The following is a 23148-nucleotide window of genomic DNA, read 5'->3' on the forward strand; positions in this document are numbered from 1 at the left end:
GGAGCACTCTCTGGTTTACAGAGTCAGGGAGAGCGCGTGAAGTTTTGGCGGGAAGGATTTCCAGCTGCGCTTCTCCGCCTCAGAGGCCCTGAGGGAGCGGAGCCCGCCAACTCTCCCCACTGAAAACGGGAAAGGGGCGGGGCGACTGGGTGGGGGAGGGTCTCCCGTGACCGAAGGCGGCCTCGAAGGGAGTTTTCCCCCGTCGTGACTGCGTTGAAGCCGGAGACCGAATGGAGGCCCGGGGGTCTCCTTTGCAGGCGGGGAGCGGCGGCCCGAGCGGCCTCCCCGAGGAACCCCACAGCCCCGAGGCTGAGCGCTGGCGCTTCCGCAGCTGCGGCTCCCGGGAGGCAGAGGGGCCCCGGGCGCTTTGCAGCCGCCTGTACGGGCTGTGCCGGGGGTGGCTGCGGCCCGAGCGGAGCAGCAAAGCCGAGATGCTGGACCTGGTGGTGCTGGAGCAGCTGCTGGCCCTGCTGCCCCCGGAGCTGGCGGGCTGGCTGAGGGAGTGCGGGGCGGAGAGCTGCGCCCAGGCGGTAGCCCTGGCCGAAGGCTGCCTCCTCGGCCCCGCAGCCGCCCCGGAGCCCCGAAAGGGGCGGCAGGTGAGGGAGCTTCATCCTCTTCGACGCCTCTGCTGTCTCTTCTTTACAGATAATCACAGAGAAAATAGATCCAGACAACACGTGTTGGGATGGTGTCAATAGTATGTGGGGAACAAAATTATTAAAAACCCTTCTACTTTTGCTGCAAGTAAAAAGAGACAATGGGAAAAAGTATTTTAAAAATAGCAATATTCCATTAATGTCACTTTATAATGAAAAGAGAGTTAATCTTCATTGTCATGGTTCTTTTCTGGACTACCTCCAAGGAAAATAGGAAGTAAGGAATGAAATATTTCACAAAAATGGCAGGTGTTTATCCAGAAATAACAGTAACCTACAGAGCAGGAGTTCCCAAGTACTTCCATTCTGACTTGGGTTGCTAAAATACAGTTGGAGCAGGAAAACGCAATGCAAGAGAGCTAACATGGTTACAGTCATTTGAAAGTGGATCATAAAACAGGCTATTCTTTCAGTTGCAGGAGCCATATGTGGGGGAAATGTCAGCAGAGCACCAGGGACAAGATCAATCAAGTTGTTCAGTAGAGCTTTTTTTCAGGAGGATCCAACTGGGGACAGCTTGCCAGGTAAGTGTAGGTTTCTTGTGAAAAGTTCAAACTCCTTTAGTTCATGAGCCACTTTGAAAACTAAATGCTGAGCCTGTGTGCATTTGAACCTGGTGTCCCCACAGAATGCCCCAGTGAATCCCATTTAACTTTCAAGATTGTTCTGGGGATGAAAACGAAGGACAATTCTCAAGAGTCTTGTATTAGGAAGTGTAATTTATATATTGGAAGACTTTAATCTTTATTAACATTTTTCTAAAGACTTTGGAAAAGCAGTTAAAAAGAAGAAGCCGTGAAGTGAAACAATATCAATTCCACAAATAGGCCAATATATCCATTTAAAAATAAATTATGGGAAGGACAAATTTCTCACATAAAAACCCCTAAAACTGACAGATAAGCTGACAGGTAAGACTGTTGGTCAAGTGAGTTGATATTTCCAGGGTCATTTACAACATTTTGAAACATGTCGGGTAAAAAATTCTTAGTAGGGATGCCCTGTTTTCTAACAAATTTGTATTTTGCTGAGCCAGAGAGATGAGACTGCCCAAAACCTCCTTGGCGAGTTATTCCAGACTTGGGGGGGGGTATGTTCCCAAGGAGTGTCCTCCTACCATTTGGATCCATCGAAGCCGTATTTGCAACAGCAGCCTGAAGGAGATGGAGGGAGGCTTCTCAGCTTTAGGCACCTTTAAAGACATACAGGACCTATGCCTGTCCTATAAGAAAATGTCCATTTGATCTCTTGGAAAGCTCTGTTTTCTTTTTTTGGAGTAAGAAAGAAAACAGAGGATTATCTACTAATGAAGATGATATTTCCTTTCTAGAGCTATGTTACCTTTGAGGAGGTGGCTGTGGAATTCACAGAGGAGGAGTGGGCACTGCTGGATTGTGGCCAGAAAGCCTTGTGCACAAAAGTCATGTTGGATGTTTCTAGGAATATAGCTTCTCTAAGTAAGAATCCCTTTTGCTCTGGGTGCCATTTATTGGGAAAGGTGCTTTCAATAGGACGTAAATGGGGAGAATACCTGGACTAAATTGCATAAGGTGGTCAGGAGTCTACCTGACCACCACCAGGAAAACATTTTTAACCTCAGGAAAATCATAGTCAGAATGCTTAGTGTGTAACTAATATCCAGTTGAGGAGGCACTGCCGCAAAGAGCCCCCATACAAATCCCGATGGGCCCTGTATGACAAACCAGCTGAGGTATTCCGTGGGCAGTTTTGTCAAAGGTTGTCATCACAGCAGCTCTTCTAGAACACAACTAAGGTCTTGGCAGAAATGCTCACCATAGGTTTGTGAAAGACCTTAGATGCTCCATGGAAATGCCTGGGCAGCTTGACATCAACAGCAAAACCTTAATCTGGTTCAGGAGTGAAGAATCCCTTGAATAAATCTAAATCCCTTAGAGTCACCTGAATAACAATTTCCACCTACCATCTCCTAGCTGACACATGGCTGGTGCCAAACCTGATGCTCAGATGGGCATATTTTTCACTGGGGAGACCCCCTCCTTCATTATTGTAAATTCTAATGGGAATTTGTTTTCTTTTTTCAAAGCAGATGATGGTGATTGTAATGGGCTAGAGAACAAGAAGGACAAGCAGCTGAGGTTATTTTTTTTTTTTTTTTTTTTATTGAAAAAGTTTTAAAAAACAAACATATTTTCCCCACAACCCCCCATCACCCCCCACAACCCCCCCGCCCCCTCCCCGACTTCCCAGAGCAGAACACAAGGTATTTCTATTGATCTCTAACAATAATCTAAATTGCATAACCAATCATTAAACTAACATCCCTAAAAAAAAAAAATTCTTAACCCCCCATATATAAAATCCCATTTCTTAAACATAATACTTCTAATGTCACTTATATAACGCTTATACAAATAAAAAAAATCATTCATAAGCTATTTGATATTTTTTGGTCTGATACTTATTTTGTATATAATCAATCCATCTTCTCCAGTCCTGTATGTACCTTTCTTGTGTGTGATCCTTCAGATATGCTGAAATTTTAGACATTTCAGCTAAATTAGTTACTTTCAGTATCCATTCACCAATAGTAGGCAAAAAGTCCTTCTTCCAGTATTGTGCTACCAACAATCTTGCTGCTGTTATCAAGTTCAAAATCAATTTAGTCTCTGCAACTGTACAGTCCGTAGTTATACCCAATAAGAACAACTGTGGAGTAAATTTCAGTCTCTTTTTTAGAATATTCTGCATCACCCACCAAATCTTTATCCAAAATGCTTTGATTTTTCTACAAGTCCACCATATATGATAATAAGTTGCATCATCACAGTCACATCTCCAACATTTAGCTTGCACATTAGAATACATACATGATAATTTTTTAGGATCTAAATGCCATCTATAAAACATTTTATAAAAGTTTTCTCTTAAATTTTGTGCTTGTGTAAACTTCACATTTCTAATCCAAATCTTTTCCCAAGTTTCCATCATTACTGGCTCTTGAAAATTTTGTGCCCATTTAATCATACAGTCTTTAACCAATTCTGTCTCAGAATCTATTTCCAATAAAGCATTATACAACCTTTTAATATGCATTTGTTTTTGATCTCTAATTTGTTTTACCAAATTCTCCTCATTTTGCACAAAGCCAGTTTTTTGATCTTCCTTCCATCTAGCTTGAAGTTGACCATACTGAAACCATGTATAAATTATACCTTCTTCTCTCAGTGTATCTAAAGATTTCAAATACATTGCCCCCCTTTCCATAATAAGAAGCTCTTTATAAGTAATCACCTCCTGTTTTTGTTCTATACTTATATTTTCTATTGCATGTCTAGGATTTGCCCATAAAGGTATCTTATAATTTAACTTATATTGATATTTTTTCCAAACCCTTAACAAAGCATTTCTTAATATATGAACCTTAAATACTTTATCCACTTTTTTGTCATATAACAAATAAGCATGCCATCCATATAACAAATCATAACCTTCTAAATTCAAAATTCTCCTCTCAGTTAAATTAAACCAATCACTGATTTGTGATAAAACCGCTGCTTCATAATATAATCTTAAATTAGGCATTTTAAGACCCCCTCTTTCACGTGTATCTTGTATAATTTTCATTTTTATTCTGGGTTTTTTCCCTGCCCAAATAAAAGTATTAACACCTTTCTGCCATTCTCTCAGATTTTCATCTTTCTTAAGCACAGGTATCATTTGGAACAGAAATAAAAATCTAGGTAAAACATTCATTTTAATTGCAGCAATTCTTCCCAATAAAGACAACTGTAATTTTTTCCAATTTTCCATATCCTTCTGTACCTTCTGCCAAAGTACCTCATAATTATTTTTGTATAATTTTGTATTTGAAGCTGCTATGTATACCCCTAGATATTTAACCTTTTTAACTATTTCAAAATCTGTTAATCTTGCTAATTTGTCTCTTTCAAGTGTAGTCATATTTTTAACTATCATCTTTGTCTTATGTGAATTAACTTTAAATCCTGATACCTTCCCATATTGATTAATTATATCCAATATGTATGGAGCCGACTCTATAGGTTGAGATAAGGTAATAACCAAATCATCTGCAAAGGCTCTTAATCTATAATCTTGTTGTCTAATTACAATACCCTTCAGTTTTTGTGAATCACGTATCTTATTCAGTAATACCTCCAAAGTCAGAATAAATAATAATGGGGACAGAGGACACCCCTGTCTTGTTCCTTTCTCAATTTTAAAAGCCTCTGTTAAACCTCCATTAACTATGATTTGTGCTGATTGCTGCTGGTATATCGCTCTAATTGATTGTGTAAAATATTCCCCAAAGCGCATTTTCTCTATTATCTTAAACAAAAATTGCCAGTTCAAACGATCAAATGCCTTCTCTGCATCCAAGAATATAAACGCTGCAGGGACTTGGTTATTTTTTTCCAAATATTCCAATAAGTTTACAATATGTCTAACATTGTATCTCATTTGTCTACCTTTTATAAACCCTGATTGATCACTGTGAATTATTTGTTGCATAACTGGCATTAGTCTATTGGCTAATATTTTAGCAAAAATCTTATAATCAGTATTCAGAAGTGAAATTGGCCTAAAATTCTCCGGTTTAGTGGAATTTCGATCCTCCTTTGGAATTAATGAAACAAAGGCTGTTTTCCAAGAGGGTGGTACTCCTCCTCCTAATTGTATCTTATTAAATAAATTTTTTAGTGGTTCTAGCATTTCGGATTGTAAGTGTTTATAGTAAACAGCTGTTAATCCATCTGTTCCCGGAGCCTTACCTATTTTTAATTGTTTAATTGCTCCAACAATTTCCTCAGAAGTTATTGGCTGATTCAATCTATCTCTCTGTTCCAACGTTAATTCAGGAATCTCCATCTTTAGATATCTATCAATATCAACATCTTGAATTGCATCTTTAGCATATAGTTTTGTGTAAAACTCCAAAAAAGCCTTTTTTATTAAATTCTGTTGATAAATCTCTTTACCTCTAAATTCTATTTTATCTATAATACGTGATTTCTGTTTTTTCCTCATCGTGTAAGCCAACCATCTCCCAGGTTTATTAGCATTGCAAAATGTGTTATGTCTGGCATATTGTATACTAGTTGCTACTTGCCCCGCCATTAACATATTAAATTGCTGTCTTAAAATATTAATCATATCTTTTGCCTTTTTATCTCCTGGATTAATTATAAGTAATTGTTCTTTCTTTTTAATTTCCTCCTCTATCTCTTTCCGTCTATTTTGTTGTTTTAATCTATGTTTATTATTCAAAAAGATTAATGTTCCTCTCATATAAGCCTTACACGCATCCCATACCATCTCCATCGATGTTCCTTTGTTCATATTATTAATAAAAAATTCTTTCATTTGTTTTTTAAGCTCACACAGATTGTCTTCATATCTAAATAAATTCTCATTTAGCCTCCAAGACCTCCTTTCTCCTCTCTCCTGCTCTAATTCCACCCAAACTGGGCTATGATCAGTTAAAGTTCTTGGACATATCTTCGTACTCTTCACCCTAGAAAAAAGATCGTTTGTAATTAATATAAAGTCAATCCTCGAAAAAGATTGGTGCCTGTCTGAGAAAAAAGTAAAATCACTCTCCAATACATTCCTTTCTCTCCAAACGTCTCTAAGCTCCATATCCTCCAAAATATCAAAAAAAGATTTAGGCAACTTAGCACGCATGGAGATCTTGGAAAGACTTTTTTTATCTTTCTGGGTATCTAATACCCCATTCCAATCACCCATTAAAAATAAGGATCTATAGTCCCATTGTAGTATTTTAGTATGTAAAAGTTTGTAAAATTTATCTTGTTGTTGATTAGGTGCATATACTCCAATTACAAGCAGCTTCCCACTCTGTGTTATTAATTCAATTGCGATATATCTACCTTGAGTATCAGCCTCAATTAAATTGGCCACTAAGCCTCTTTTAACATATATTACTAGGCCATTTTTCTTTTCTGGTGCTGATGCCACAAAATGTGTACCTAATTTCGAATTTATCAAGTACTTTTGATCTGAAGATTTAATATGCGTTTCTTGCAAACAAATAACATCGTTCTGAAATTGTTTCAAATAATGAAATATTTTCTTTCTTTTTTGTGGCGAGTTTAAACCGTTAACATTCCAAGATAGAAATTTATTTGCCATCTCTAGGCGTTCCAAGCTTCGAGAGCATCAGCTGAACCTCCTCCGCCATTTTAGACTTCGGCCTAGCTCCTCCCACAGCTTGCGTTTTTTGGGCTTGTTGAGTTGGATCTTGAGGCTGTTGCGCCATATGTTGTTTATAGGTAGCCCTTGTCAGTCGTTGATCTTTTGGCAGCTGAATCATCGTTAATGACTCCAAAGTTGGTGGTGAACCCCCAGTCAGTAATGGATCTTCTTCCAGAATAGCTCCTCCAGCTAATACTTGAGCATAGGTTTGTGGTTGCCCTCCATCTTTCTCTTGTTGAGTAATTTCCAATTGCTTTCTAGCACCCCCTGGTGAGGGTGGCCTTCCAGCCTTTAAAACATTGGCATAAAAATCTTTTGCTTTTCCAACTGTGTTTAAGCGATGTCTTTGCCCAGCGTATGGCACTATTATCCCAAATGGGACATCCCATCTGTACTGAATTTGCTGGTTTCTTAGTTCGTTCACCAAAAAGCCAAACTGCTTTCTATCTCTTAACATTTTAGGAGGAAGCTCTTTCAGGATCACCAGCTCTTGTCCTTCCACTTTAATCTTATTTCTGTAAGACGCTTGCAAAATATCATTTCTAACTCTCCTTGTTGTAAAATAGATCACCACATCTCTTGGTAGCTGCTTTTGTTTTGCCAGCCAGGAGTTGACCCTGTAAATTTTGTCCATTTGAATTGCCACATCTGCTGGCCTTTCTGGAATCAGCTCTGCTAAAGCATTGGAACAAACATCTTTTAAATTTTCACCACTCTTTTCTTTCAAACCTCTCAGCCTCAGGGCAAATTCCATTGACCTGTACTGTAACATAACCATCTCGTCATCCACTTTCTCTGTCTGTATCATAACCTCTCCCAGTTTAGTTGCAATCTCCAAATTAGCATCATCAATTTCCCGCACTCTCTCCTCAATCTTTAACATATGAGTAGCCAGTCCTGAAACTGCAAAGACAATGTCATCTCTTATTTCATCATGTTTTTCCTCCACCACACTTGTAAGTTTCTTTAACTCCTCTGAAAATCCTTTCATCATTTCTGTCTGATTATTCAGGGCACCCATTATAAATTCTTTAAGGTCTTGTGACTGTGTATCAGCCGGAAGTTGTTGTTTTTGAGTCACTACAGGGGAACCTCCTCCCCCTTTAGAAGTTGGTGGCTTTAGTTGTTTAGCAGCCATTTTATTTAAAAAGAAGTTTTCCTTTTACAGCCAGAAAATCTTGTAAACAGTCTTAGAAAGTATATTCAAAAGTTTTTCCAAAATAAACAATCCTCTCTTCAAACTATACTCAAAGCCCAGTAATTTTCTCTTCAGGCAGAGGGCTATTAACAAGCAGTTTCCTTTTAACTTTCACTTTCCCTTCCGCCCATAACAAAGGCTTCCTCCCAGCCTCCAGCTCCAGAGAGCTCCGTTTGCAACAATGTAATCACAGAGTTAAGTTCTGTTTCTCTTAAAAAGCTTGCACTCTTGCTTCCGCTCTGTCTGCCTTGTTGAAAATCATTAAAACTCACTGTTTGCCGGCAGAATTGGACGCAGACGTCTTGCTCTGAAGACAGAGGCACCAGCGATCCGGAGCAATGGGAGGGGTGAACTGGGGAGCTCTCACCCTCCGAGTCCCTGGAGTTAATCCAGTGACTATCGGGGAGCTCTACCCACCCCCTCCGGCTCTCCTCTCCTTCTTTGCCCGAAGGAGAGTTTTTTCAAACCGCCGGACAGCTGTTTAGCGCTGTCAGGGCGGTTTTTACAGATCGGGTGGCTGGCGGTCTATGGAGACCGTCCTCGACGTCTGCGGAGCCACCGGAAGTCTCAAGCAGCTGAGGTTATTGAAATGGCCAAGAGGAGTATCTGCAGAGAGCCATTCCTTCTCTTTTACAATACCTAAAATACGGAATACGGAACATAAACCACAACGGTCTGTAAAATGTGAGAGGGATTTCAGACTAAGCAAAAAGATGAAATTATGCATGAACTGTGGAAAGAGCTTCAGTAGCAAGAGTATTCTTAATTGCCCTCAGAGGAGCCACATAGGTGAGAGGCTATATAAATGTCCAGAATGCGAAAAAAGCTTTTGTCAGAAAACAGAGATGATTTGTCCTAAAAAGATTCACACAGGGCACAGACCATATAATTGCCTGGAATGTGGAAAGAGCTTTTTTGAGAACAGTGATCTTACTCGACATCAAAGGATCCACACAGCGGACAAACCCTATAAATGCCTGGAGTGTGGAAAGAGCTTCACTCAGAAAGGAAAACTTAATTCTCATAAAAAGATCCACACTGGGGAGAGGCCGTGTAAATGTATGGAAACTGGAAAGATGTTTATTGACAGCTGGCACCTTACTCTCCACCAAAGGATGCACACGGGGAAAAGACCATATAAATGCTTGGAGTGTGGGAAAAGCTTTAACTGGAGCAATAATCTTATTCGTCATGAAAGGATCCACACGGGGCAGAGACCATATAAATGCATGGAGTGTGGAAAAAGATTTGCTCAAGCAACACATCTTAATTCTCATAAAAGGATCCACACTGGGGAGAGACCATATACATGCATGGTGTGTGGAAAGAGTTTTGCTCAAAAAGCATATCTTAATGATCACGAAAGGATCCACACAGGGGAGAGACCATATAAATGCACAGAGTGTGGAAGTGACTTCCGTACAAGGCATAATCTGAGTCGCCATCAGAGGATCCACACAAATGAAAAAACATGGTTGCATGGAGTTTGGAAAGAGAGTCACCGAGAGTATTGATATTACGTGCCATCAAAGGATCAATACAGTGGATAGACCATAGAAATGCCTGGAGCGTGGAAAAAGCTTTATTGACAAATGGCGCCTTACTTTTCACCAAAGGATGCACACAGAGGAGAGAGTATAAATAAATGCAAGGAGTATAGAAAAAGCTTTCATTGGAACAGCGATATTTGTCATGAAAGGATCCACACTGGGGAGAGACCATATAAATGCATACAGTGTGGAAAAGCGTTTACTCAGAAAAGTGGTCTAAGTCATGAAAGAATCCATACGGGAGAAACCATTTCAATGTACAGAATATGGAAAGAGCTTTGTTCATAAAGGACACCTTAATTTTCTTGACAGAATCCACACTAGGGGGAGGTCATAAAAATGTGTGGAGTGTGGAAAGCTTTATTAACAAATAGCATCCTTGATTTTCCTCTTAATTTACCTAAAAACCTCTAAATAAATTAGAATTCACATGAATTTATCAAATTTAGAAAGCATTTCAACCTACAGAGTTACGTTAATTCTCATATTCTTTCCTCTTAAGATTTATCTAAACAAATGTTTTCATTGCCATTTGATATCTTCTGACCAGACGAAGGAGTGAGATCAGATCCAGAAAGGAAAGCTTTTTGACCAGTTGCCGAGGCAATTATTCCTCACTACTAGAGCTTCCCAATGTATTTTGAGTAAGAAACTGCTTATACTCTTACAGTTTGGAACATTAATAAACTCTTATGACCTGTAATTCTCCTACAGTCTCCTTCTGTGTATTCTTTTTCCACTATCTCATTGTGTCAACATGAGGAGCGATACTGAGCCTCATATTTGAGTCCCTCTGGGGGACAAACACACTTCTGGAGATCAATTTCTCAGTTTTTTAATGTAACACAGCCCCCTTGAAATCAGATTAATTCTACAAGAATCCCCCAGCCTGGAAAGATCAAGCACAAAGGTGAACAGAAAGTCAAGACTTCAACAGGACAGAACTAGATACAACACAGAAAAGGTGTAGAGGAGAGTATACTTTGTAGGGAAGGAGGAATTCCTTCTCAGAATCTGGAGATTCTCAATTGTCCAGCGCAGAGCTTCCCCAATCTTTCCCACTTTGTGGCCCAGGGTAGGGGTGGGGATGGTTCTGCGAGAGCAGTGGGGAAGCTCGTGAACCGCTCCTTTTGCACTCGCCCGCTGCTTGCGTAAGTGGGGACGTGGGGGGGCAAGAGCACACTCGCCCGTCACTTCCGTGACTAGTTATGAACAGCTCAATTTACCGGCAGTTGGCCACAGCTCTGGGAACAGGGGTGAAATGCTACCAGTTCGCTCTGGTTCAGGAGAACCAATGGTGATAAAAAATACCGGTTCGGTTGAAAGCTACCAGTTCCTCCGAACTGGTATTTCTGATGATCAACTATGCCACACAGTTTAACTGTGAGGGATGGCACCAGAGGGGGCGAAAAGGAGGAGGAACTTGCTTAGGGAGAGCGAGGAGCCTCTGACCACAATATACTATTAATGTCAGTTTCCTTGGAACTGCTATTACAACTTAGATGGGAGGCTTACTTGGAGGGGGCCTCTTCCTGGTTTCTCCCAGAGGTTCCCCCCCTCCCTTATGTGGATGGGGGTGAGCTAAAAACATTGCTGGTTCTGACGGTTGGAAAAGACCTGGGGCCAAGCTCTTATGCCCCACGTGGTCTGTTAGCCTCTGAGAGGCCACTTATTATCTGGAGGTTCCTCTGAACAATAGGATGATATTTGCCTCCCATGGACATCTATAGCCCCCTGATTTGCCTCCTGATTCGCTCAAGATGCAGCCGCCAGAACCATCGGAGGCTTCTCTAGGCTCGCGGACCTGTAGATTGGTGGCTGCTATTAAAGCCCCCCAGTTGTAGAGTGAGATATCTCAGATTTCAAGCCTTGTATGGAGCCGGAAGATGACTGCGGTTTCTGGCCCTTCCCAGCTTTCGTGAGAGGGCAGCTGGTGTTAACATCTGGCCTCAAAGTGGCTTAAGACTCCATCCACTGCTGTGAGAGAGCAGTGGGATTTATTGGATTTATTGAATTTATTGACTTGGAATTGATTGAATGTCCCTCCCCGGACTTTGGACTATCTGGATTACCCCCAGGCCGTGGACTTCCCCCAGATTAATTAATTAACTGATTGATTAGATGTATTCGCCAACAGAACTTCTTATTCTGCGAGACTCCCCCCTCTCGCAGGTGTGGCCCTCCACTTTATCAAGGGACTACCTTTATGACGGGCTTTGGCACCCCGAGAGGTGGCATGCTGCAAAAAGGGGATTGAGGGGTTTTTTAGGGAAACTTTTTGATAGATTTTTAAGGGATTTTAAGGGGTGGGAGGGTTGTGTGGGTTTGGGGGTTAACCCACGGGGGGAGGGGTCCGGCCCAGCTGTTAGTGGGGCCACGGAGGGTGCGGATTCTGGGGATAAGGGGGACATTAGAGTCCATTCTGTCGAGGGTTTTTCTATCAATGTGCTGAGTGGGAGGGGCAGATATGGCGGGAGCAGGGGGCCGCATCATGTGGTGGGGGCGCGCACTCGCTATCTTCGAGCGGTGGCACGCCCCGGTCCCCATAGCCCTTCTCGTATCCCAGGCTGTTCAGACTCTCAGGGCCCGAGCCTTCGGCTGCTGTCGTGCAATGCCAGGTCCGTGGTAAATAAAGCCCCCCTCATTTGTGATCTTATTCAGGAGGGGGGAGCGGACCTGGCAGGTATTACGGAGACCTGGTTGGGCCATGAGGGGGGGGTTCCCCTCGTGGATATGTGCCCACCAGGTTTCCGAGCATTCCATCAGCCGAGAGCTCAGGGCAGGGGTGGGGGGGTGGCGGTTATTATAAAGGAAAGTCTTGATCCGAGGGAGACCACTGTTCCACAGATAGCCGGATGTGAGTCCCTTTTTGTGAGATGGGGTCGTGGAGTACAGATGGGCTTGTTGATCACGTACCTGGCTCCCTGCCGCGTGGCAACGGCCCTGCTCGAGCTGCTCAACGTCATAGCTGAGGTGGCGGTTGGTACCCCCAGACTTCTAGTCATGGGGGATTTCAATCTGCCATCTGTCGGCGAAACGTCTGAGGTGGCTCGGGAGTTCATGGCTTCCATGACGGCTATGGACCTTACTCAGTTAATTCATGACCCCACTCACACAGGTGGACACACTCTGGACTTAGTTTTTGTCTCTGGTCAGTGGTCGAGTGGCCTTGATACAGGGGATATAGTCATCGAACCCTTGTCATGGTCTGACCACTCGCTCCTTCGACTGGACTTTCTAACCGCTGCACCCCGCCGCAGGGAGGCGGGACCGACCAGGTGGTTCCGCCCCAGGCACCTGATGGACCCTGATAGGTTCCAGATGGAGCTTGGGCCATTTCCTGAGACTCTGGCTCATGACTCGGCTGAGGACCTGGTGGCCGCCTGGGATAGTGCGGCTGCGGGGGCCTTGGACCGTGTCGTGCCTTTGCGGCCTCTGACCCGGCACCGAACTCACCTAGCTCCTTGGTTCTCCGAGGAGCTTAGGGAGATGAAGCGCCGGAAAAGACGCCTGGAGAGTAGTTGGAGGACCAGCCGCTCCGAATCCGACCGAACACTGGTGAGGTCTCATATTAAGACCTACCTAGTGGCAATAAAAGCGGCAAAATCTAGCTATTTTGCCGCTCTTATCGCGTCATCAGATAATCGCCCGGCCGCCCTGTTTAGGGTGACCCGCTCCCTCCTCCATCTGGAAGCGCGGGATGACCCCTTGCAGGGCCGAGCTGAGGACTTTGTGCAATATCTGTATGACAAAATCACTCAGATTCGGGAAGGGCTGGCCTCTGACTGGGTATGTCCGGACGGGATGACTGAGGCAGGTCTTGAGAGTGTTATCTGGGGGGAGTTCGATCCTGTGGCTCCCAAGGACATGGACAGGGTCCTGGGACGGCTGAACGCAACCACATGTTTATTGGACCCGTGTCCCTCCTGGTTGGTACTGGCTTCCCGGGAGGTGACACGAGGCTGGCTCCAGAAGATTGTTAACGCTTCTTTGAGTGAGGGGGTCCTGCCGGCCGCTTTGAAAGAAGCGGTTGTGAGGCCCCTCCTCAAGAAGCCCTCTCTGGATCCGGCTGTTTTGGCTAACTATCGTCCAGTCTCCAACCTTCGCTTCGTTGCGAAGGTTGTTGAGAGTGTGGTAGCGCAACAGCTTCCCCGGTACCTGGATGAAACTGTCTATCTAGACCTGCTCCAGTCCGGCTTCCGGCCTGGGCACAGCACGGAAACGGCATTGGTCGCGTTGGTGGATGATCTCTGGAGGGCTCGGGATAGGGGTTGCTCCTCTATCCTGGTCCTGTTAGACCTCTCAGCGGCTTTTGATACCATCGACCATGGTATCATGTTGCACCGGTTGGCGGGGTTGGGGGTGGGGGGCACCGTTCTGCGGTGGTTCTCCTTCTACCTCTCTGACCGGTCGCAATCTGTGTTGACGGGGGAGCAGCGGTCGACCCCGAGGCACCTTGCTTGTGGGGTGCCACAAGGGTCGGTCCTCTCGCCCCTTCTGTTCAACATTTATGTAAAGCCGCTGGGTGAGATCATCCGTGGCTTCGGGGTGGAGTTCCATCAGTACGCTGATGACACCCAGCTGTACATCTCCACCCCAGGCCACCCCAACGATGCCCTTGAAGTGATGTCCCAGTGCCTGGAGGCCGTGCGGGCCTGGATGGGGAGAAACAGGCTCCGACTCAACCCCTCCAAGACTGAGTGGCTGTGGCTTCCAGCGTCCTGATATAGCCAGCTGACGCCATCGCTGGCTATTGGGGGCGAATCACTCGCCCCCTCGGAGAGGGCTCGCAACTTGGGCGTCCTCCTGGACGCACGGCTGTCTCTAGAAGATCATTTGACGGCCGTGGCCAGGGGGGCTTTTTATCAGGTTCGCCTGATACGCCAGTTGCGCCCCTTTCTAGATCAGGACTCTCTACGCACAGTCACTCAGGCACTAGTCACTTCCCGCCTGGACTACTGCAACGCTCTCTACATGGGGCTCCCCCTGGGGTGCACCCGGAGGCTCCAGCTGGTCCAGAACGCGGCCGCGCGGGGGATTATGGGGGCGATGAGGCGCTCCCATGTGACACCTCTCCTGCGCGAGCTGCACTGGCTCCCGGTGGTCTTCCGGGTGCGCTTCAAGGTGTTGGTGACCACCTTTAAAGCGCTCCATGGCTTAGGGCCGGGGTACTTACGAGACCGCCTACTGCCACCAATAGCCTCCCACCGGCCAGTACGCTCGCACAGAGTGGGCCTTCTCAGGGTGCCGTCCGCCAGACAATGTCGGCTGGCGACCCCCAGGGGGAGAGCCTTCTCTGTGACGGCGCCCACCCTCTGGAATAACCTTCCCCCAGAGTTACGTATAATAACAGACCTCCGGATTTTTCGCCGGGCCCTGAAAACCTATTTATTTCAACTAGCTGGGCTGGCTTGAGTTAAATTTTAAATTGATTTTAAATTGGGTTGTTTTAATTTACGGCCAGAATATTTAATTATTTTAATACTGTTTTTAAAATTTTGTATGCTTTGTTTTTACTTAGGCTGTGCACCGCCCTGAGTCCTAATTGGAGAAGGGCAGTATAGAAATTTAAATAAATAAATAAATAAATAAATAAATAAAATAACTTTGCTAGAAAGCAGGAAATCCTGCTTTCTAGCAAAGCTAAATCACGCACCACAGCTGATCCCCCGCCTTGCTGTTCTACTTACCTTCCCAAGCCTCCTTTTGGGATGTACTACGCATGCACACAGCACTGGTTTGTGCATACTGCACGACACCCACCACACATTTGGTGTGCACTGTGCATGCGCACACATACAGCACCCATTTTCTGCACAGGGCGCACACGCAGTTAGCAAACCGGTTCAGATTTCACCACTGGCTGGGAGGTTGGGGACCCCTTATTCAGGTCATGCTTGTTCCGAAGGTCATCTTTCAAAAGGCAACTGGACTTTGTTTTTGCTTGAAGACGTTTCGCTTCTCATCCCAGAAGCCGAGAACTGAAGAGGCTTCTGGGATGAGAAGCTAAACCAACTTCAAGCAAAATCCAAGTCCAGGTGTCTTGAAAAAACACCTTTGGGAGGCCTTCACTGAGTGCCACCACAGGTGATACAGATAACAGGACCAATAAACAGCTGTGAAGGAATCCACAAAGGATATATTGGTTGCATGTTTATTTCATGATAAATGTCTTCCCTGCGCTCTTTCCTTTTCCCACGTTTGAAGCATCCCCGTTTTCGTCTCCCTCCCCTTCTTCCGCCTCTTCCAGGCACACATCCACATTTCGCAGAGGATTGCGGGAGAGAGAGAAACCCCAGGTGGCCAGAAACCGCAATCAAAGCAGGTTTTATCCGAAGGCGCTTTGCTCATTTCAGCCCAGCTCAACCTTCACCCCACCCATCATTCCCGGTCCCTGCAGCAGCCCTTCTCGACCCTCGCATCCCCTCCCGGCCACTCTCGACGAAACGGCCCGCCACGAGCCGAACTACTAGGGCGTCCTTTAACCGTCGCTAGGGAACGGCGCATGCGCAGAGGACCTTTGTCAGCCCTCGATGCCGAGCGGAGAACGAGGCGATAATTATCTTACGAGACGCTCTAGCCAAGAGCAGTAAACGGCGAGGGGGAGGCACTTGTAAGAGTTTGCCTCTCTAGGAAGAAGCACTCTCTGGTTTACAGAGTCGGAGATCAGAAGCGCACGTGAAGTTTTGGCGGCAGCGATTTACAGCTGTTCTTCCCCGCTTCAGAAGCCCGAAGGGAGCAGAGCCCCCCCTTCTCCCCCCCGCCTGAAACCGGGAAAGGGGCGGGGCGACCGAAGGCGGCGGCCTCGGAGGGAGCTTCCCCCGTTGGGGCTGCGCTGAAGCCGGAGACGGAATGGAGGCCCGGGGGTCTCCCCTTCAGGCGGGGAGCGGCGGCCCGAGCGGCCTCCCGGAGGGTCCCCGTAGCTCCGAGGCTGAGCGCTGGCGCTTCCGCAGCTGCGTCTCCCGGGAGGCCGAGGGGCCCCGGGCGCTTTGCAGCCGCCTGTACGGGCTGTGCCGGGGGTGGCTGCGGCCCGAGCGGAGCAGCAAAGCCGAGATGCTGGACCTGGTGGTGCTGGAGCAGCTGCTGGCCCTGCTGCCCCTGGAGCTGGCGGGCTGGCTGAGGGAGTGCGGGGCGGAGAGCTGCGCCCAGGCGGTGGCCCTGGCCGAAGGCTGCCTCCTCGGCCCCGCAGCCGCCCCGGAAAAGCTGGCAAAGGGCCGGCAGGTGAGGGAGCTTCATCCTCTTCGACGCCTCTGCTGTCTCTTCTTTACAGATAATCAGAGAGAAAATAGATCCAGACAACACGCGTTGGGATGGTGTCAATAGCATGTGGGAATGGGGACAAATCATAGACTGGACAGCCATAATTTAAAAGATAATCTCAATTCTCACATGATGATTGAGGTAGAGTAGTGGGGGGAAAGTCATTAAAAACCTTTCCTAGTTTTGCTTCAAGTAAAAGGAGAGAATGGGAAAAATACAATATTCTATTAACGTGACTTTATAATGAAGATAGAGCTAATCTTCATTGTCGGTTCTTGGCTGGACTACCTTGAATGAAAATAGTGTTGTCCCCAATTTGGGTCTGAGCCTGGTGCTGGTGTCAATGAAGGCATTGTTCAATGAAGTGCATGCCAATGCACGTTTTGATTGCTTTTCATTGGGGTACCCCAAGGAAAAGGACTGGCCTAAATGCCAAGAACAAATGATTAAGTAACCTTTATACAGTTTCACTAAAGGGGAAGGCGGGACAAGGTGAGGTTTAAGAAATATGTAATAAACATTTTAGTAATAATTCTACAATTTGTTCTATTGGTCTCTAGCTGTCCCTATGCCTAAACCTTGGTTAATGAATGCCCCAGGAGTTATCTAATACACATTTTATTTGCTGCAGGCCATCTCTATTCCTAACTTTTAGCTGAGGTCTGCAAGTTGCCTAATTCTTTTGTTACTTTTATCAGTTATCTAACTACCAAGAAGTGTTACAAGCTTTGCACATGCATATTTCCTGTGAATAAGCATTCTTTGTTCTTGCCAGACAGACTCCACAATTACAGGCTTCTTCATTTACTTTCAAGTGTGTTCCATGACCTGGCTTTATTTTAAAAGACATCCCATCAATAGGAAATAAAGAAGGAATGAAATATTTCATAAAAATGGCAGGCGTTTATCCAGAAATAACAGTAACCTACAGAGCAGGTGTTCCCAAGTTCTTCCATTCTGACTTGGGTTGCTAAAATACATTTGGAGGGGGAAAAAGCAATGCAAGCGAGCTAACATGGTTACAGTCATTTGAAAGTGGATCATAAAACAGGCTATTCTTTCAGTTGCAGGAGCCATATGTGGGGGAAATGTCAGCAGAGCACCAGGGACGAGATCAATCAAGTCGTTCAGTAGAGCTTTGTTTCAGGAGGATCCAACTGGGGACAGCTTGCCAGGTAAGTGTAGGTTTCTTGTGAAAAGTTCAAACTCCTTTAGTTCATGAGCCACTTTGAAAACTAAATGCTGAGCCTGTGTGCATTTGAACCTGGTGTCCCCACAGAATGCCCCAGTGAATCCCATTTAACTTTCAAGATTGTTCTGGGGATGAAAACGAAGGACAATTCTCAAGAGTCTTGGGAATTAGGAAGTGTAATTTATATATTGGAAGACTTTAATCTTTATTAACATTTTTCTAAAGACTTTGGAAAAGCAGTTAAAAAGCAGAAGCCGTGAAGTGAAACAATATCAATTCCACAAATAGGCCAATATATCCACTTAAAAATAAATTATGGGAAAGACAAATTTCTCACATAAAAATCCCTAAAACTGATGGATAAGCTGACAGGTAAGACTGTTGGTCAAGTGAGTTGATATTTCCAGGGTCATTTACAACATTTTGAAACATGCCAGGTAAAAAATTCTTAGTAGGTATGCCCTGTTTTCTAACAAATTTGTATTTTGCTGAGCCAGGGAGATGAGACTCTGCCCAAAACCTCCTTGGCGAGTTATTCCAGGCTTGGGGGGGGGGTATGTTCCCAAGGAGTGTCCTCCTACCATTTGGATCCATCGAAGCCATATTTGCAGCAGTAGCATGAAGGAGGTGGAGGGAGGCTTCTCAGCTTTAGGCACCTTTAAAGACATAACAGGACCTATGCCTGTCCTATAAGAAAATGTCCATTTGATCTCTTGGAAAGCTCTGTTTTCTTTTTTGGAAGTAAGAAAGAAAACAGAGGATTATCTACTAATGAAGATATTTCCTTTCTAGAGCTATGTTCCCTTTGAGGAGGTGGCTGTGGAATTCACAGAGGAGGAATGGGCACTGCTGGATTCTGACCAGAAAGCCTTGTGCAGGGAAGTCATGTTGGATGTTTCTAGGAATATAGCTTCTCTAAGTAAGGATTCCTTTTTGCTATTTATTGGGAAAGGTGTTTTCAATAGGAGGGAAACGGGGAAGATACCTGGACTAAATGGTCAGGTCTTTATGTGACCACCATCTGTAAAACCTTTCTAACCTCGGGAAAATCATAGTCAGAATGCTTAGTGTGTAACTAATATTCAGTTGAGGCCTTAGATTCTCCATGGAAATGCTTGGGCAGCTTGACATCAGCAGCAAAACCTTTATCTGGTTCAGGGCTGAAAAATCTCTTGGATACCATTAGAGTCACCTGAATAACAATTTCCACCTACCATCTCCTAGCTGACACATAGCTGGTGCCAAACCTGATGCTCAGATGGGCACTGGGGAGACCCCCTCGTTCTCCATTATTATAAATTCTAATGGGAATTTGTTTTCTTTTTTTCAAAGCAGATGATGGTGATTGTAATGGGCTAGAGAACAAGAAGGACAAGCAGCTGAGGTTATTGAAATGGCCAAGAGGAGTATCTGCAGAGAGCCATTCCTTCTCTTTTACAATACCTAAAATACGGAATATGGAACATAAACCACAATGGTCTGTAAAATGTGAGAGGGATTTCAGACTAAGCAAAAAGATGAAATTATGCATGAACTGTGGAAAGAGCTTCAGTAGCAAGAGTAATCTTAATTGCCCTCAGAGGAGCCACATAGGTGAGAGGCTATATAAATGTCCAGAATGTGAAAAAAGCTTTTGTCAGAAAACAGAGATGATTTGTCCTAAAAAGATTCACACAGGGCACAGACCATATAATTGCCTGGAATGTGGAAAGAGCTTTTTTGAGAACAGTGATCTTACTCGACATCAAAGGATCCACACAGCGGACAAACCCTATAAATGCCTGGAGTGTGGAAAGAGCTTCACTCAGAAAGGAAAACTTAATTCTCATAAAAAGATCCACACTCAGGAGAGACCGTATAAATGTATGGAGTGTGGAAAGATGTTTATTGACAGCTGGCACCTTACTCTCCACCAAAGGATGCACACGGGGGAAAGACCATATAAATGCTTGGAGTGTGGGAAAAGCTTTAACTGGAGCAATAATCTTATTCGTCATGAAAGGATCCACACTGGGGAGAAACCATATAAATGCTTGAGGTGTGGAAAAAGTTTTGCTCAAACAGTACATCTTAATACTCATAAAAGGATCCACACGGGGGAGAGACCATATAAATGTTTAGAATGTGGGAAAAGGTTTAGTTGTAGCAGAAGTTTAATACATCATGAAAGGATCCACACTGGGGAGAAACCATACAAGTGCATGGAGTGTGGAAAAAGCTTTACTCAAGCAGCACATCTTAATTCTCATAAAAGGATCCACACTGGGGAGAGACCATATAAGTGCACAGTGTGTGGAAAAAGCTTTGCTCAAACAGCTCATCTTAATTCTCATAAAAGGATCCACACAGGGGAGAGACCATATAAATGTTTAGAATGTGGGAAAATGTTTAATTGTAGCAGAGTTTTAATACATCATGAAAGGATCCACACTGGAGAGAAACCATACACATGCGTGGAGTGTGGAAAAAGCTTTGCTCAAGCAGCACATCTTAATTCTCATAAAAGGATCCACACTGGGGAGAGACCATATAAATGCATGGAGTGTGGAAAAAGCTTTGCTCAAGCAGCACATCTTAATTCTCATAAAAGGATTCACACAGAGGAAAAACCATATAAATGCTTGGCGTGTGGAAAGAGTTTCGCTTGGAAAGTATGTCTTACCCGACACCAAAGGTCTCACACTGGAGAAACCATATAAATGCACTGAGTGTGGAAAGAGCTCTGCTCGGTTAGAGAAATAAGAATTATTCCTGTAAAGAAAGAGCCATATTTATCCTTTATGTAACCTAAGACACCAGGTTTTAGACATTAGATATGGAGTTGTGTAAGAAAGGACTTTTGAGGGAAAAGGAGTTATAAATTGATTAGTACATTCCATGTCAAGTCAGGCTAACATTTGACTTGACTAACTTCCTGATAACAGGAAAGGAGCTGTCATGCTAAAATAGATGTTATGACCAAGATGGGGCAATTATTAGGGGAATGTACTTGTCCACGAAAACAGCTGTTATGTAGCCAAAACTTATGTAAGAAAATATGGGGCGTTAAAAGGGGAGGAGGTTTTTACTCTGAAACTGTATTTACATTTGTAATCTTATGTATTCTTTGCTCTTGTTGCTCTACACGAGTACAAGGGGGGCACTTTTGCAAAAGTTAAAGTTTTTTTTTATTGTTCATGGGAGTCTTCTGATGTTTAAACGGAGAAGTTTAAATGGCTGTTATGTAGCCAAAACGTATGACCCTTTTTTTTTTTTACAGAATATATCTATCTATGCTTCATATCTATTTAGTTGCTATTTCTTTTCTGTTGAAGTCCTGACTTTTTATTCATCTTTTCTGCTTGATGTTTCCTGGTTGATTGATTCTTAAAAAGTTGATCTAGTTTCAAGGGGCTGCACTACATTAAAAAAAACCAGAAATTGACCTCCTGAAGTTGGTTTCTCTCCCTAGGGCTCGGTATCACTAGCCATGAAGACAACTGGGTCAGATAATGAAAAAAGAATACATGGAAGGAGACAGCGGGAGAACTACATGTCTTTAGAGCATATTGATTCCAAGAGTATAAAGAGTTTCTTCTCCAAAATGTGTTAGGAAGCTCAAGTGGTTAATAATTGGCAATTACTCAAAAGGAGGCAGTATTTCTGGGGCTGATCGCACTCCTTCAACTTCTCCTGGTCAGAAGATAACAAAAGGAAATCACAAGATTTCTTTAGCTAAAGAAGGAAGGGAAGAAAAACTAGCACTATTTTGTAGGAATCAATATCTGCAGATTGAAATCCTTTCTAAATTTGGTAAATTTACACAATTTCAGATACACGCGCGGCATCCGAAGGCAAGATAGGAAGACCTGCGCACAGATTAGAGAACAAATGAAAATATTACAATGCCATAAATTGACATGGGAAATGGGATGGTTACATAACAAATAGGCTGGTGACCCCCAGGGGGAGGGCCTTCTCTGTGGGGGCACCTACCCTCTGGAATCAGCTGCCCCCAGAGATAAGGAGAATCCAAGACCTCGGTGCCTTCCGCCATGCCCTTAAAACTTTCCTTTTCCAGCAAGCTGGGCTGGTTTAAAAATTTTTAAAATGTTTTTAATTGGTTTGTCACTTTTTAAATTATGGGGCCAAATAGATATATATTCTTTTAATTGTTTTTAATGTTTGTATTTTATGTTTCTTATTTGTGGCTGTACACTGCCCTGAGTCCTCCAGAAGGGCGGTATATAAATTCGAAATAAATAAATAGAGCTGACAGCGGGTGCACTAAGGCAGCCATAGATTGGATTCCACTTGTTTAAAAAGCATCCATGAAAAACCTACAGCAGGATGGAGTGATGATGTCAGCAAGTATTGCAGATTTTTGTTGTTCAGCAGCGCCTGAAACGTCCTTTTCCCTCAGCCCCATTTTCCCCCTCCTGAGAGTCTCCTTCCTTCTGAGGTTCTCTCTCGCCCTGACCGTTTAACGGCTTCCCGCCAAAATTCCACACGTCATTGAGGAACGCAGACAACAGAGAAGAGAAATAAGGAATCCCAAACCATTTATTGCTTATAGATTCATTTAATAATATATAAATAAATTTACTGGCTGGATGCCTGCCATAGGACTCTTTCCATCACACACACACACACACCTCCCACCCAATTCTTCCACGTGTCCCATGAACGCATCCACATTTTCAAGAGGATTGCGTGGAAGAAAGAGGAATCCCAGGTGTCCAGAAGGAGCAATCAAGCCAGGTTTCATTCCAAGCAGCTTTGCTCATTTCAGCCCCGCTCAATCTCCACCGGAGACATCACTCCCGGCCTTCTACTCCTTCTCCACCCTCGCCACTCCTCCCGCTCCCGACTACATAATTCCGCGGCAACTTGAGTTCGGGCGACCTTTAACCGTCAACATGGAACAGGGCATGCGCAGAGCACCTTTGCCAACCCTTGAAGCCGAGCAAAGGACGGGAAAGGCCGTAGTTGCTTTAGGAGACGCTCTAGGCAGGAGCAGTAAACGAGGGAGCCTAACAGGGTTTTGGCATTGCCCCTCTGGGATGCAGCCGTGTCTGGGAAGGCAGGAGGCCTGAG

General features: G+C 44.4%; 1 pseudogene; it reads left to right on the forward strand.

The window, feature by feature from the left end:
* The first annotated feature begins 230 nt into the window (after window positions 1-230).
* LOC139311816 (zinc finger protein 585A-like) lies at window positions 231-21249 on the forward strand (annotated as a pseudogene).
* The last annotated feature ends 1899 nt before the right edge of the window (window positions 21250-23148 follow it).

Source organism: Pituophis catenifer, unplaced genomic scaffold (assembly GCF_029215685.1).
Source record: "Pituophis catenifer annectens isolate HBS135680 unplaced genomic scaffold, rPitCat1.0.hap2 SCAF_2, whole genome shotgun sequence".
Lineage (NCBI taxonomy): Eukaryota > Metazoa > Chordata > Lepidosauria > Squamata > Colubridae > Pituophis > Pituophis catenifer.